This window comes from Lepus europaeus, chromosome 10 (assembly GCF_033115175.1).
Source record: "Lepus europaeus isolate LE1 chromosome 10, mLepTim1.pri, whole genome shotgun sequence".
Taxonomy (NCBI): Eukaryota; Metazoa; Chordata; class Mammalia; order Lagomorpha; family Leporidae; genus Lepus; species Lepus europaeus.
The window spans coordinates 112,620,705-112,636,777 of NC_084836.1; the positions used below are offsets into that span (position 1 = coordinate 112,620,705).

Here is a 16,073-nt window from a genome sequence, read left to right on the forward strand (position 1 = left end):
GAAAGGGCTTTCCAAGTGCTTTTCCTCATGTTGCTGAACACAGCTAAACTAAAGCTCCGAGTGTGGTTACGTGCCCAAGTTCACCCTGCACTAGAGTGGGACAGACCTCAGAGCCAGCTTTGGACAGTGTCTGTCCCCTGAGCTAGTCTGAATTTATTACTATTTTAAAAATGTATTTGAGAGAGAAAGAGTGAGCGCATTCCCATCTGCTGGTTCAATCCCCAAATGCCTGCAATGGCTGGGGCTGGGGCTGGGGCTGGGAAGTCAATCCAGGTCTCACGCGTGGGTGGTAGAAACCCAGTTACTTGAGCCATCACCACTGCCTCCAAGGGTCTGAACTGGTGAGATGCTGGAGTTAGCTAGATCCAGGAATCAAACTCAGGCACTCCCATGTGGGATACGGCAGGCTAAATGCCTGTTCCTTAGCTTGGATTTTTAAGTCCTAAGAGGACTTCAGTGGACTGGCCTGAAGCGCCCCTAAAATTTCTACAACTTCTGCAGGTGCAGGCAGAATTTTTTACTTGTAATTTTTATATAACTAGACGCCAACAGACCTCTGAAAAGAAACTGCCCCCATCAGCATCACTTCGGGTTGAAACGCTCTGCTCCCATGATGCCATAGCAAGGCGAGGGGTTCTCACAGCAGGGGTGGCACCACCAACCTCTGGATGCCTAGAGCAGGTACCCTCATCCCATCAGGAAGTCAGCTGTAATTAGGAGGTTTGGCAGCACAGTGGTCATTTTTAAGAACTGAGATATAATTTACATACAACAAAATGCATAGAACTTAAGTGTACATGTGTATACAAAATATATATATATATATATATATATATAAATGCATACACACACACACACACACTGCAACCACGCCTCAAAATAAAACACTGAGCATTGTCATTGCCCAGAAAATTCCCTCCTACTTCCTTCCCTCAGTCCTCCACCTTCTGGTCCATGCAAAGGCAACCTCTGATCCCTATCACCGTGGAGGAGTTGAGCTTGCACAGTATGGCTTTTGAGACCATTTCTTGGTTAGTCTGATTTCTTCTGCTTTTTAAGGTAAGTAGGCCATGTAGGTAGAACAGAGAGCCCAGGGCTGGAATGATTCTCCTGCTGGAGAAAGCAATTGCACTTACAGCCAAGGGGCGCTGGCCCCAGCCCTAACTGCACCGTGGTATATCCATGTCCCATCACCCGGTGTAGTGTTCTTCAGCTGTAAGATCTGAATGTTGGACTCACGTGTGTCCGAGGGGACTTCTAAGTCTAAAAGTCCACGATCTAAAGCAGAACTTAAAAATGCAAACGAGGATGCCCTTCTAAAGTCCTCAGCGAAAACTGTAACCTTATTTCAGCGTTGCTCCTAAGAAACAAACCATATTCTTAAAAACCCCTTCCTGCCTATATCGTTGGAGATGAGCAACCTAAAGCTCATGACTTTATAGCTTTGTTTTGACCACATACGACACTTCACAGGTTGACTGTCTTTATTAAACCTGGCTCGGAATGATCTGGGGCAGCTCCAAAAACTCAGAGTCGTTTGGAAACAGGGGAATCTGCGGCCACCAAGACCACTCGGGAGACACTGGCAAGCCCCCACTCCCTCCTTCCCCAAAGCTCCGGCAGTGACGTGTGCAAAGGGGCCCTCTCCCCAACTCCCCCACAGCGGAGGGGCCTGAAATAAAACCAACTTTGGCTGGATGAATCCACTTTTTCTTGAACTTTAAACACAAACACTGGGGTGCGTGTTGTGGCGTGGTGGGTTAAGCCACTGCTCGGTGCCTGCCTATCATATCACAGCGCTGGTTCGAGTCCTGGCCGCTCTGCTTCCAATCCAGCTCCCCGCTAACGCACCCTGGAAGGCAGAAGACACTGGCTCAAGGGCTCGGGCCCCTGCCATCCACGTGGAAGACCCGGATGGAGCTCCTGGCTCCTGCTTTGGTCTGGGGCCGAGCCCTGACTGTTGCAGGCATCTGGGGAGCGAACCAGCAGACAGAAGATCTCTCCCCTTCTCCCTCTGCTTCCAGTTGCTCTTTCAGGTAGATGAAAATAAATTTTAAGAATCAGGAGGCCGGCGCTATAGTGTAGTGGGCTAAGCCTCCGCCTGCAGTGCTGGCATCCCATATGGGTGCTGGTTCGTGTCCCAGCTGCTCCTCTTTCAATCCAGCTCTCTGCTCTGGTCTGGGAAAGCAGTGGAAGATGGCCCAGGTCCTTGGGCCCCTGCACCTACTTGGTTGACCCAGAGGAATCTCCTGGCTCCTGGCTTCGGATCGGTGCAGCTCCAGCCACTGCAGCCAACTGGGGAGTGAACCAGCAGATGGAAGACCTCTCTCTCTCTCTCTCTCTCTCTCTCTCTCTCTCTGCCTCTCCTCTCTCTCTCGCTGTAACTCTTTCAAATAAATAAATAAAATCTTTTTTTATAAAAAGGCACTCCTAAAAAAATAAAATCTTTTAAAAAAAGATTTAGGAAAAAAAAAAGACAAAGACTAAGGGACTTGGGTGACCATCGGCCCTGGAGCAGTAAGGTCACAAGTCAGCTTGAGGGCAAGCCAAAGCCACTCACCGCCAAGGACTGGGAGGTGGACAAAGAGCCGTGCAGAAGGAGCCGTTCTGCGGGAGACTCCAGACACAGACAGACCAGCTGAGGTCTGAAACAAGAAACCACAAAATCCCATTCAGAGATGGAAAAGCCGCAGCCTGGTGACTTGCCAGACTGCACGGCTACACTTCCTACATTGGGGTTCCTGCAGCCCCTGCTGATCGGACCCTTCCACATCACACTGCCTGCGTTTCCGGTCATCGCAAGTGGCATGTCTAAGGCAAGACTGACCTCAGGTCCTGAAGAAGCTCTAAAGCCAGGTCAGAACCAACAGTGCAGCACTGGCGTGAGACGCCGGGGGTGAGGGGCACTAAACACTGGCTCAGTGAAGGAGAGCACGGCCCTTCTGCTCGGAAGGGTCTGGTTTGTTTAAAAGATGAGTGAGTCTGCGGCGCTCGCCTTATGTGGAACGGGACCTGTGGACGGCCTCTTCAGAGCTGACTGCTCACTTCTAGCATCTTATCACGGTTGGTACCGGAATCCTGGACAGCACTCCTGGTTTATGGGCTGGACAGCTACAGTTTAGAGAGGCTGAGAACCCTGTCCTTCATGTACCTCCTTCTATGGCTCTTCCCCAAAAGGAAGGAAAGTAGGAAGAAGAGAGGCAGAAAGAAAGAAAGAGGGAAGAAGGGAGGGAAGGAGGGAGAGGGGAGGGAGGGCACCAGAACTGGATCCCAAGCCTATGCCTTGTGACTCCAAAGTCCATTCTTCCGTCTACACAACACTTCCTCTGCATGACGACACCGGTGTACAGTTCCATTATGCAAAGGCAATGTCCCAAAGGCTGTGGTCATTTAATCCACACAGGGCTGCACGTCATTATCCCCAGTTTCCAGGGAAGAGGACAGAGGCACAGGAAAGAGCAGCCGACACACAGCATCACACAACGAGAAGGTGGCTCAGCAAGCTTTGATCCCAGGATGTCTGGTGCTGGTGGAAAGCCCTGTGTGGACTGCAGGTTTCGGGTTGGGCACCTGAAGCTACTACACTGAACACAGGGGACTACGTAACAAGTACTCACTGTTTGTGTTTTTTTAAATATTTATTTATTTAGTTGTTTGAAAGGCCAAGTTAGAGAAGACACACACACACACACACACAATCTTCCATCCACTGGTTCACTCACCAAATGGCCACAATGGCCGGGGCTGGACCAGGCTGAAGTCAGGAGCCTGGAACTCCATCCAGGCCTCCCACGTGGGTGACAGGGGTCCAAGCACTTGGTCCACCTTTTGTTGCTTTCCTAGGCACATCAGCAGGGAGTTGGATGGGAAGTAGAACAGCCAGGATTCGAACCGGTGCTCACATGGGATACTGGCAGCGGTTTAACCCGCTGTACCACAGTGGCGACCCTAAGTATTCACTCTTTTTTTTTTTTTTTTTTTTTTTCGGACAGGCAGAGTGGATAGTGAGGGAGAGAGATAGAGAGAAAGGTCTTCCTTTGCCGTTGGTTCACCCTCCAATGGCCGCTGCGGCCGGCGCATCGTGCTGATCCGAAGCCAGGAGCCAGGTGCTTCTCCTGGTCTCCCATGGGGTGCAGGGCCCAAGCACTTGGGCCATCCTCCACTGCCTTCCCGGGCCATAGCAGAGAGCTGGCCTGGAAGAGGGGCAACCGGGATAGAATCCGGTGCCCCAACTGGGACTAGAACCCGGTGTGCCGGTGCCACAAGGCGGAGGATTAGCCTGTTGAGCCACGGCGCTGGCCAGTATTCACTCCTTCAACAGCACATTCCACTGTCTACTGAGGGTGACCCGCACTCCTTGGGAGCCGTTCAGTCCTTCACAATCTAGCTGGATCCTGCCGGGACTACAAGGTTTCTGCAAGGCAGGTTACGCCCTCTCCCTCTGAGGCCCCTGCACACTCTCCCTGCCCGGTCAGAAGAGCTCAGATGTCACCTCCTGTCCACACCCATTCTTCACCTTCCTCCAGCAAAACCAAACAGGACGGGAGCCACTGTGTGCTCACAGCATCCGGCTCTCACTTCTCTGAAGGATCCTGAACCACACCAGTGAAGTTCGTATCTGCATCACCTCTTCTCCAGCGCCTCCTACTGGGCAGGTACAACCCCGCGGCCTCACAACCGGGCACAGCACCTGCCCCACCGTCAAGGCTCAGGAAGCACCTGTGTCTGCTGAAATCCTGTGGCTCTGACTTCCTCCAGCCCCGCGAACCAGTGCTGGCTCTGAGGTGACAAGGGCGGGCACAGACTGCCCAGCTTTTCTGGTGTGCCCTCCGTGTCCCATCGCCTGCCGGCTACCCGGCGGGTCCGCTGCTTACACCTGCGCTTTCATACCTAACACCAGAACAAGTGTTCCTGCAAAGCCAGATTCTAGCCACAGGAAAAGGGGGACAGCCTCTGCCGTCCCTCCTGGGGCCGCAGCAGGAGCTGTGGGAACAGACGTACGACACCCTCCGATCACAGTCCCAGGAGACGCAGCCGTGCTGGGGGCCTCCAGCACGTGTTTGCTTACTCCCCATTTTCACTTTAGAAAGGAAGTGGAAATTAGGTCGAAGCCATTCAATAACATTGCAAAATTCTCCGGGTTATAAATAGCCTCCTGCTCTGCCCTCAGCAGTACTGTGGTTCCAGAGCCCAAGGGCAGGACCCGGGAGCCGGGGTTCACGCGCAGACCCAGGGCCCTCCTGGTTCACTACCTCGCCACCCTCCTCCTCCTCACCCCCTTTAAAGCACCGCGGATATAAAGACAGCTTGGAAACTGTGAAATGTCACAGACCAGGAGAGGCCCACACTGCTGGAAGGAGCCGGTTCTGCCATGAGGCACAAGAAAGCCCGGCCGCCAAAGCCAAAGTTGAGGATCGGGTCCCCAGTGGGCCGGTCAGGACATGTGCTCCGGGAGGCGCGCTCACCACCGCAGTGCCCATGGAGCCAGCGTGGAGCGTGATCAATCACCCTGACCGCAGGGTGGGCCGCAGGCTGGGCAGGCCTAACTCCGGCTCGGCTGGGAGGAAGGAAGTGAAAGACGATCCCTTGTGTTAGCAAGGAGGCCCGGCGCCTCTCCCTCCCCCACTCCTCTGAGGATTGGATCCATGTGTGCTTTCTGGTCTGTTGCTTTTGGTTCAGTGGGGGAGGCATGGGTAAGTCTGCTTCCGGCCAGGCAGGCCAGGGGAGGCCACACCTTCCTTCTCATCGAGAACACAATCTCGAGCGAGGCTTCCCCCGCTGAAACCTTCTCATCTGAGAAGTGACTCAACTTCCCCCCCACCCCCCCAGGGCTGAGAGCCACTGGGCGAGGACGAGCTCCGAGTTCAGAACAGGGGGGATTCCGTTGGCAGAGACCCAGGTTCCAACGTTCACTGCTAGGACTCACCCAGACGTGATTCAAAGCCACTCAGCTGCACGGGGACAAGAGTGCGGTGAGCAAGGAGGTGGGGGCGGCTCACTGGGCTTCTCCCCCATAGCCCCTCCCTGAAGAACCCCCTGGGCTTCCGCACACTCCTGCACTTAGGGAACAGCCCTGCAGACATCTCACGGGGGCCGGCATCTGCCGGTGCCACTGTCCCCTCCACCTCCTCCTGCTGGCACACTCCCACTCCACCTTCAGGGCCCAGCTCAGCCTCTCCTACGCGGCTCCCTGCATCTTCTCACTTCAGGTAGTGTTCATCGGGCCCTCACCTGTGCTCCTGGAGTGCACACGTGTTCTCGCGAGCCTGTTGAGTGCTAATTCCCCCCCCACAGCCTCCTCCCTGGCTATAAAGGTGGGATCCACACGCGGGCAGCACCAGCATCCCGCAGCAGCCTGCCTCCAGCCCGGGGCCCACCGAGCCAGAATGCCCTGACAGACCCAGCCTGGCCCGTGTGCCTGGTACAGGCTGGTGAGCGGGCTCTGGACCAGGGCTTCTCAGCTCTGCATCACTGCCCACCTGGGGCCTTAAGGCCGCAGCTCCAGGACAGCTGCCAACCTGCGTCTACCCCCGCCCCAGCACACGGCTGTCCACAGAATTCTACACCACACACACCCTCCACGGAGCCCCAGACCTGATGCCTCAAACAAAGTAAACCAGCAGAGAATAATCCAGCCCCCAGAACTTTCCAATCCCTACCTACAGTAACCAAGGAGATGGATTGAGAAGGGGGTCAGAGTTCACAGCCCACTGCCCTGTTTTTGGAAGTGAGAGAAGAAACAGAAACTGAGACGGAAGGTGCACATGAACTTGAAGAAACTGTTGCCTATGAACAGTCGCCCACGGTCGCACAGGGAGGCGGCGCTGGGCAGGGAGGGGTGGCGGGGCAGAGGAGGGTCTGGGTTACGCCTGCAGCCTCAGGCTGTGCGCCCGACTTCTTCAATAGGAACCCTAACAACACGGCACTGTTCTCGTTGTAAAACCCAGCCAAGCGCCCTCATAAAGAAGGGAACAGAGGTCCGGAGAGGCTGGCAAGGCCATGCCACAGCGGGGGACAAAGGAGGGCTCGGCTCCCACTCTGCACCCAGCACAGGCCTCTCTGAACCCAGTCCTGACGGACAGGAGGGGGCTGGGCAGGGGGCTTCCAGGTTTGCAGACCCTGACTTTCTAGGGGGGCAGGACAGCCGAGCAGTGCCTGCCTTCCAGAGCGGGATGGCTCTAACAATGTCCCCATTCGTCAGATGAGATTGGGAGCAACTCTGCCGGTGCGTTGTTGGGATAAGACGCAGAAAGCGCCAGCAGGTACCTGGCACCGAGCGAGCAGAGTTCTGTGTGACCTTGAGGAACATTATAGCCATGTTTCCCAGTATGAAAAAAAAAACCACACGTGCCAGGCTGTGGCACCTTGTTCCGAGAGAGACAGGACACAGAGGAGGGCACCTGGCGAGGAAAGTCAACACAGAGGCGAGCACCGTCTGCGTTGTTCTACCACTGTGATGACCATTCCCTAAAGGAAGGACCTTCTTCACGGTCCTCTCGGAGTGGCAGCCAACGCAGCACCGGGCAAACACTAGGTGCCCAACAAATGTTTCCCACCAGCTCAGATTAAACCAGCATACGACTGGATCACAAATTCTAACGCCTTCAGACGCCAGGCAGAGGCGTAAATAAACCACGCAGCCCACACCTCGGCCAAGGCGGCCACTTGGCAGCCCTGGCATCCCGCAGACTCTGGTTCTTGGCCACCCCACGCGACGCCATGCAGCTTTTCTGGTCATTTTACGTGATCTGGCCTTGTCTTTCCGAGTGTATGTGAGGATGAATGCTGCGGCCTGTACCTGCCAGGCCCTGCAGAGGGCCTAGAGCCTTGCTGGTCTCAGGGCCAGCGTGGCTACTGGCCTGCGTGAGCAGCTGCTGAACGCGACAGCCAGACGGCAGCCCCAAGCCCGCACTCCCGGCACCTCTGAGATGCTGCAGCCTGTGGAAGGTTTTCCGCCCAGATGCTGGGACCAGGCTGAGTCAGCGCGGCTGGGCTGAGCCACGTGACGGAGTCAGAAAAGGACTTGGCCTTGGAGGATTTCCTTCAACTGCACCCAGCACGCTTGCCCTCGAGCCGCCTGGGCAGGGGGCACGGACGCATGCAGACCCGGCACAAAAGAAGCCAGAACACGCAGGGGTCCCCACTTCCTGCTCTGCCAAACCTTGGCACCACTTAGGGGCGGCATGAGGTAGAGGAAAGCCCAACTGGAGAGTAGGACAAGGAGTCCTAATCCTGCCCCTCCACCCACAAACTCCAGGATGACCCCTGGTGGGGATCCCAATAGGACCATCCCTGTTTTTATCAGTAAACCAGGTAACAAAGGGTATCTCAGAACACACCCGAGCGGACTAGGCCTCAGCAGGTCCATCGAGTGACAAACACTTGTGACACTGCACGGCCTGATGCAGCAGCCCTTACTCACGTGTGGCTACTGAGCATCTCAAAACTGGCAAAGGGGCCGGCGCCATGGCCTAGCGGGTAAAGCCGCCGCCTGCAGTGCGGCATCCCATATGGGCGCTGGTTCAAGTCCCTGCTGCTCCTCTTCCGATCCAGCTCTCTGCTATGGCCTGGGAAAGCAGTAGAAGATGGCCCAAGTGCTTGGGCCCCTGCATCTACCTGGGAGACGCAGAAGAAGCTCCTGGCTTCAGATCAGCACAGCTCTGGCCGTTGCAGCCATTTGGGGAGTGAACCAGCGGATGGAAGACCTTTCACTCTGCCTCTCAAATAAATAATCTTTTTTAAAAAAATAAAAACCTGGCTGAAGTGGCTACTGTAACAAGAGACGGGCAGTCCTAAGTGGAAAACACACTCTAGACTTCAAAAAATTATTACGAATATTGTAAAATATCCCATTAGGAATGTTTTTATAACAATGTCACAACAATATTGGGAACATAGCGGGTGAAATAAAATGTTACTACAATTACTTGCACCCTTTTTTTTTTTTTTGACAGGCAGAGTTAGACAGTGAGAGAGACAGAGAAAGATCTTCCTTTTTCTGTTGGTTCACCCCTCAAGTGGCCACTATGGCTGGTGCGTTGTGGCCGGTGCGCTGTGCAGATCCAAAGCCAGGAGCCAGGTGCTCCCTCCTTGTCTCCCATGCGGGTGCAGGGCCCAAGGACTTGGGCCATCCTCCACTGCCTTCCCGGGTCACAGCAGAGAGCTGGACTGGAAGAGGGGCAACCGGGACAGAATCCGGCACCCCGACTGGGACTAGAACCCGGGGTGCCCGCGCTGCAGGCGGAGGATTAGCCTAGTGAGCCATGGCGCCAGCCCCGTTTCTTTTCATGTAATGAGGCTACTAGAAAAATCTAAACAGGATATATACCATCTTCCTATCGGACAGCATCACTTTAGCACAGAGGCCGACATACACAGAGTATTCCAAATGGCGGTCTCCTTCCATCCCAGGCACGACATCAGGGATCAGGGCTCACAGCCCCTTCCTCTCGTCCAATCCAAGCCCTCCACTCATTTATCTAGTGCCTGTGTGTAGCGCCCGGTCCTATGCAAACCGTTGAAGACGGAACAGGGAGCAAAACCACGCAGTCGCTCGTGGACCTATCTGGTGGGACGGCTACTAACACGCACCTTGGTAAACGCAGGTACAGCTGCAGGTGCGCAAGGGCTGCGGGGAGTTAAAGTGGGGAACTGGCCTGGTCAGGGCCCAGGGATGCCCCTGGACATCATAGGGGAGATCTGAAGCATGGAGAGAAACGTACCAGACTGAACTCAGGGAGGAGGGAGACCCTGCGCCGGGAGAGACCTGGGGTGGAGAAGGGACAGGGGACTAGCAGCACACTGAGGCCGGGCGACCGGATCTCAGGGCCTGGGTGCCGATGGGCGCCGACCCTGCCAGGGGCCCAGCACCCGGCCAGCCTGAAGCCCAAGTGTCCGATCCTCAATTGCATTTTGAAAACACTTCTTCTCAGGGCCGGAGCGAGGCCCACGGGAGAGCGGCCTCAGTGCTTGTGGGCATCGCCACCGTCCAGGCAAGGAGCGAGGCCTGGGCCCAGGAAGGCGGCTACGGAGCCGGCAGGATCCACGGCAGGGGGTGGTGAACCAGGGAGGGGGACGAGGCCAGGCGCGGTCCCAAACGCTCTGGGGCTCCTCCCAGGCCCCATCCCATCGCCTCTCTCGACCCCCGCCCCCATCTCTTCACCGCGCCAGGCTCCATCCTCCGACCCCCGCTCCTCACGGTCCCGCCAGCGCCCTTTCCCACCCGGCGCCCCTTGCAGGTCCGGGACTCAGTCTCCCCTCCGGCCGGGTGGACCCTCCTGGGCCAAGACCCTCGGGGGGGCCCGCGCGGTCCAGCCCAGGCCCGCCCTCTCCCTAGCCCCCAGGGCAGAAGCAGGCCGCAGCCCCGGGCTCCCATTCCCGCTCGGCCTCTCTTCCTGTGTCCCCCGGGCCAGGTCCCTCTCCACCGCCCGCCGCGCCCCTCACTCACCAGGGCGCGGACCTAGGCCCAGCTCTAGCGCCCGGGTCTCGCAGCCGCGGCTCTTCCAAGCCTCCGCCCGCCCGGCCTTCTCGGAACCCCGCCCCGCGCAGCTCGGCCCGAACTCCTATTGCTCTGTTTTGCCGTCACACTGAAAGCTCTTTCTTTAATTGGTCAGTTTATCTGTCAGTGATGAGAGGGCGGGTGCAGCCGCCGGGAGGGGGTGGGGAACACCGGCAGATCCCGCCCCCCGGTGGAGGCCTCTTAAAGAAACAGGACGCCTCTCCCTCGCCGGCCGAGGGGTCCGGAGGAGCCTGATTCCCAAGCAAGGCCATGAAGCGGCTTCCACCCCAACCTCGCCCCCAAACTTTCTGTCTGCTTGTTTGCATGCACAGCCCCGGAGTGACGGAAAAGGCTTTGGTTCCTCGCGGCAAATGAAAGGCGGTGAGGACCACGCTGTCCTCGGGAGGCCCCCAGCTCTGTGCCCAGCGTGCACCTCCACAGCGGTTTGGGGAGTGGGAGGTGACAGCCGTGTCAGAGGCTCACCACCGAGATGGAGCTAATTATACCGGCACCCGGGGCTGCCCGTGGGCGCCGAGCCCAGGCAGGGGGCGCGCTCGGCGGGACTGTTGGCAGCGCCCGTGGGCGGTGGCGCTCCCAGTGCACCTGCAGGGCCGGGCGCCGCGCCAGGGAGCACTCCTGCCATCTCCCCGAAGGCGCACAGCAACCCTGGGAGGTAGGCAGTGTGTGGATCTCTTTCCAGCCAGGAAACTGAGGCCCAGCGAGGGGGAAAGATCACGGGACTGGGGGTGGGCAGGGCGCCAGGCTGTGCCCACAAGAGTCGGAGGACGGGGCACTCAGCAAAGAAGCCGACACAACGATTGCATTTTGCATGGCCCCGCCAGGTGTGCAGAGCGGTTCTACGTGTGTTGTTTCAGTCCTCGGAGTGTTCTGGAATGGCAGGTGATTTCGATGAGCGCGTCTTCCAGGTGAGCACAGCGCTGCGGCAGAGGCTGAGGCGTCGCTCAGCTGGCCCTGTGCAAGGCTGGGCAGCAGTTGCCCCTGACTTCCCAGAGGTCCCCAGGGTACCGACTTGCGGCCCTACAGCCTCAGTCCTGGCTGCTCAGCTCCACTCCCAAGGTTGTGAACGGAGCCGCGGACCACAGAGAAACCAGTGTGGCTGTGACCCAGCAGAACCTCGCCCACAAATCAGGCCGCGGCCTTGGTTCCAGTTGGTTTCAGCATCCCTGGGATGCATCACTTTGCAGGGCATCAAAGCCTTTTGGAGGCCATTGCTGTGTAGGATCCTCACAATTATTACCCTGGCCGCTGTTGTTCATCGTTAAGGTATCATTATTAGTTTACAAGACTTATTTATTCGAGAGGCAGAGCATGGGGGGGGGGGGTATCAGCCATCTGTTGGTTCACTTCCCAAATGGCCACAAAAGGCAGGAGCCAGGAACTCCGTTCGGGTCTCCCACAAGGGTGCAGGGGTCCAAGCGCTGGGCCGTCCTCCGCTGCCTCCCCTGGTGTATTAGCGGGAGCTGGATTGGAAGCCGAGCAGCCGGGTCTCAAACAGGGGCTCAGACGTGGGATGCTGGCATCCGGAGCGGTGACCTAACCCACTGCATCACAACACGGGGCCCTGGTGTTGTTTCCCTCTCTCCAGAGTTCACCCTGCTGGGCTGGAGCCCTGGTGATGGCCCCACCCAGATCTCCCCTCTCTGTTCTGCCCCCTACCTGATGACAGGTCACACCCCTGTGATGTCCCCAGCTCCAGGGCTTGCTCCTGAAGTCCCCTCCTCGGGCTCACTCCCTGCCTTCTGCAATTACTCCAGCTCAGAAACATCTCTCCCTGCCTGAGCCCAGATGACGCCTGGACCCAGCAGCCTTTAACATTACCTGTTGGGGGCTAGTGCTGTGGCGTAGTGGGTAAAGCCACTGCCTGCAACGCATTCCATATAGGCAATGGTTCGAGTCCCTCCAGCTCCACTTCTGATCCAGATCCCTACTAATGTTCCTGGGAAAGCAGCAGAAGTGCTTGGGCCCCTGTGCCCACCTGGGAGACTCAGAAGAGGCTCTAGGGTCCTGGCTTCAGCTTGGCCCCACCCCGGCCCTGTGGCCATTGGAGAGTTCTTGGCAGTGGACGATGCTCAGGGAACTCGGACAAGGCCGCTCAGTGATCAGGCCTCGCTCTGGCCTGCTCTTTCTCCTTCCCACGGCATGGGCCCAGCCTTCACCTTGGGACAATGTTGACATGCTCAGAGCCTCAGTGTAGAAGGTGCCAGGGGCCCTGCCTGATCGCATGGACCAGAAAGCTGTTGGCTGCCCTGGGTCGTGGCGCAGTGGGCTAAGCTGCCACTTGCGATGCTGGCATCCATATGAGTGCCTGTTCAAGTCCCACCTGCTCTGCTTCTGATCCAGCTTCCTGCTTATGTGCTTGGGAAAGCAAAGGATGAAGGCCCAGGTGCTTGGGCCCCTGCCACCCGAGTGGGAGACCAGGATGGAGCTCCTGGCTCCTGGCTTCTGCCTGACCCAGCCTTGGCTGTTGCAGCCATATGGGGAGTAAACCAGTGGTTGGAAGACTCTCTCTCTCTCTCTCTCTCTCTCTCTCTCTCCCTCTCCCTCTCCCTCTCCCTCCCTCCCTCCCTCTTTCTCTGATGCTCTGCTTTTCAAATACATAAATCTTTAAAAATAAAAGAAAGCTATGTGCTGACAGGGAATGCTCACTTTAAGTCACCTGTTTGTTGGCGCTGATCCCACGCTCACACAGCCCCAAGGGGGAGCCTCCTTCCCTCTGTGCCCTGGCCCTGCCCCCCACCCCACATTTACCCAAGAAATGAGTTTTCCCTGTGGCCTCATGGTATCTTTTTCTCCGGATGTGCCAGTGCAGGTTCTTTGACCACACGTCTCAGAAACCGATTCTGGCTGATTTTAGCAGAAAAAGATTTGATTGTCAGGCTCTGGCTCCCTCACAGAGGTGACAGGAAACTCAAAACCTTGACTTCCGAAAGGACAGAGACCATGGATCCTTTGGGCATTCAGGGAGCAAAAATGAATCAATTCCGTTCTTTCCTCCTCTCTCTTGATCGAAGATTTCTTTGATCCGAGTCAAAGTTCCTGCAGCAAGAGTCCAGCTGGCTGGACATGGTGACACGTCCACCCGTCAGCGAGGAGGGCGGGCACCTTGATGGCTGCACACAAGAGGCCCAATCCCTCCGCCTGCACCCTGGCTGCCACCCCTGGGCCGCCACAGGCAGATGCCCTGTGATGACCCCCACACACTGTCTCGCACATGGGAGCACGCAGTTATTAACATCTTAATCTCTGCCACCACCCATGTGCCCTTGGGTGGCTTACAAGGTGTCTCTGAGCCTCAGTCTCCTCATCTGTATAATGGGGAGAGTAACAGCACCATCGTTAATGGATCGCAGTGAAAATTAAGGGAGATGGCAACCATGCCACACCTAGCACCGTGCCTGAGACATTGTTACTAAGTGCGCAATAAATGATGGGTTTTCATTTATTTATTGAAGGCATAACAGGCCTTCAACAAGTGTTTGTTGGGGAGTGAATTATCTGTAATATCGGAGTTCCCCGTGAATCACTTCTGATATGGGAACTCCCGGAAAGGCCCCCTGCACTCTGCCGGTGCAGCTGCCCTCCGGCGTGGGGGACGCCCCCTCTGTGATCTCACTTCCCCGACCTGGCTAGAACCCCAGTCTTCCCCACACTCGCCCTCCTCTGCTCCTGCTCAGCTGGCCTGTTCCCTCCTCCCTGCAGTCACTCACTGGGAGAACCCCACTGTGCTGGACCCAACTCACCACTGATTCTTTTTTTTTATTTGACAGAGTTAGACAGTGAGAGAGAGAAACAGACAGAAAGGTCTTCCTTCCATTGGTTCACCCCCCAAATGGCTGCTACGGCCAGAGCTATGTCGATCCAAAGCCAGGAGCCAGGTGCTTCCTCCTGGTCTCCCATGCAGGTGCAGGACCCAAGCACTTGGGCCATCCTCCACTGCCTTCCCGGGCCACAGCAGAGAGCTGGACTGGAAGAGGAGCAGGCGGGACAGAATTGGCACCCATTATGGGATGCCAGCACCACAGGTGGAGGATTAACCACATGAGCCACAGCGCCGGCCCCACCATCGATTCTATACCTGTGCCTAGCAACTGACTGGGGCCGGAGAAAAATCCAGAACCTTTCTGGGGTGGGCCTTGTGGTGCAGCTGGTTAAACTGCCCGCCTCTCAAATTGGAGTGCCTGAGATCGAGTCTAGCCTCCGCTTCCCAGCCAGCTGCCTGCCAACGCGCCTGGGAGGCAGCAGGTGGTGGCTCAAGCAGTTGGGTTTCTGCTTTCCCCACGAAAGCCCTGGATGGAGTTGCAGGCTCCTGACTTTGGCCAGGCCCAGCCCCAGCTGTTGCAGGCATCTGGGAAGTGAACCAGCAGATGGAAGACCCCCCCCCACACACACACATGTCAAATAAATAAAACAAAATTTAAAATGCAGATCTCTCTGGCTCAAGCTGGCCTCTCTTGCCGTGGGACTATTGTTCCCTGTGTCTCCCTGGCCAGGTTCCTCTCACCAGCCCAGGGAGGAGAGCTACTGAGTCCCAGTTCTCCAGTGGATGTGATGGGTGGAGCCTCAAGCCAGGCCCCTGGGCAGGCGGCTGCTGGGTCTCCCCCTCTCCTCTACCTCCAGCTGCAGGCTCTTAGCTGATGACCGTCTCATCTCCTGGGGGAAGGGAGGAGGAAGAAACAATGTGATATCGCTCTCTGGTTTCCTGTCTCAAATCTGCCAGTGTCCTCCAGATCACTGGGCTCCCCTCACTCTGTGTGCACCCTTCCTGCTGCTGCCTGGGTCTCGCCCCCTCCCACCTCCTTGGAAGCGTGGGTCCTGCAGTTGTCCCACTCCCCCTGCAACGGCAAAGTTTCCGCCATCCGCATCTTCACTCACAGACGCTGCCACCTGGCCCGTCTCCAGGGAAGATCTTCCCCATGGTCTGCAAGAACCCAGACGACGTGGACTTGACTGCTCGTCGGGCTTGATCGAGCCCCACGCTCCCTCTAGCCTGAGTCTCAGTGAATCCCCGATCTTTGGACACAGTTTCTTCTTCCCACTCTGCACCTTTGCACTGGCTGTTCCCTCTCCAGGGATGCTTTTCCCCCAGGCCATCGCCTGACTCACTTTGCATTGTGCAGGTCATGCCCTAATCCCTCCTGAGACAGTGTCCTGGAGCCCAGCCCCCACGGCACCCTCAGCCTGCTCTTGTCTTCACTCTAGTCCTTGACGTCACATCGCTTTCTTGATTTCCGACTTCCGTGCAGGTTGTCAGTCCCAGGACAGCAGAGGCAACAACTGTCGTATTCCTAGTTGTAACCCCAGCACTTAGCCTGTAACCGGTGTGCAATATGTGGTCCGTATCTTATTTACTGCACCACTTAAAAAAGATTTACTTATTGCCAGAGAGAGAGAGAGAGAGAGAGAGAATTCCATCTACGGGTTCATTCCCCAAATGGCCTCCATGGCCAAAGCAAGGAACTCCAGCCATCTTGTGCTGCTTCCCCAGGCCATTAGCAGGGAGCTGGATTGGAAGTGGAGCAGCCAGGACTTGAACCGGCACCCATATGGGAGGCTG

At 56.8% G+C, this 16,073-nt stretch overlaps 1 protein-coding gene across 1 annotated transcript in view; it reads right to left on the bottom strand.

Moving 5' to 3' along the window:
- Positions 1 to 10,531, bottom strand: part of ELMO2 (engulfment and cell motility 2) — a 39,260-nt gene extending 28,729 nt beyond the window's left edge. Inside the window, exon 1 of the mRNA XM_062204292.1 lies at positions 10,448 to 10,531. The gene's annotated coding sequence lies outside the window, so the exon portion shown is untranslated. The remainder of the gene's footprint in view (positions 1 to 10,447) is intronic.
- Between the last annotated feature and the right edge of the window lie 5,542 nt (positions 10,532 to 16,073).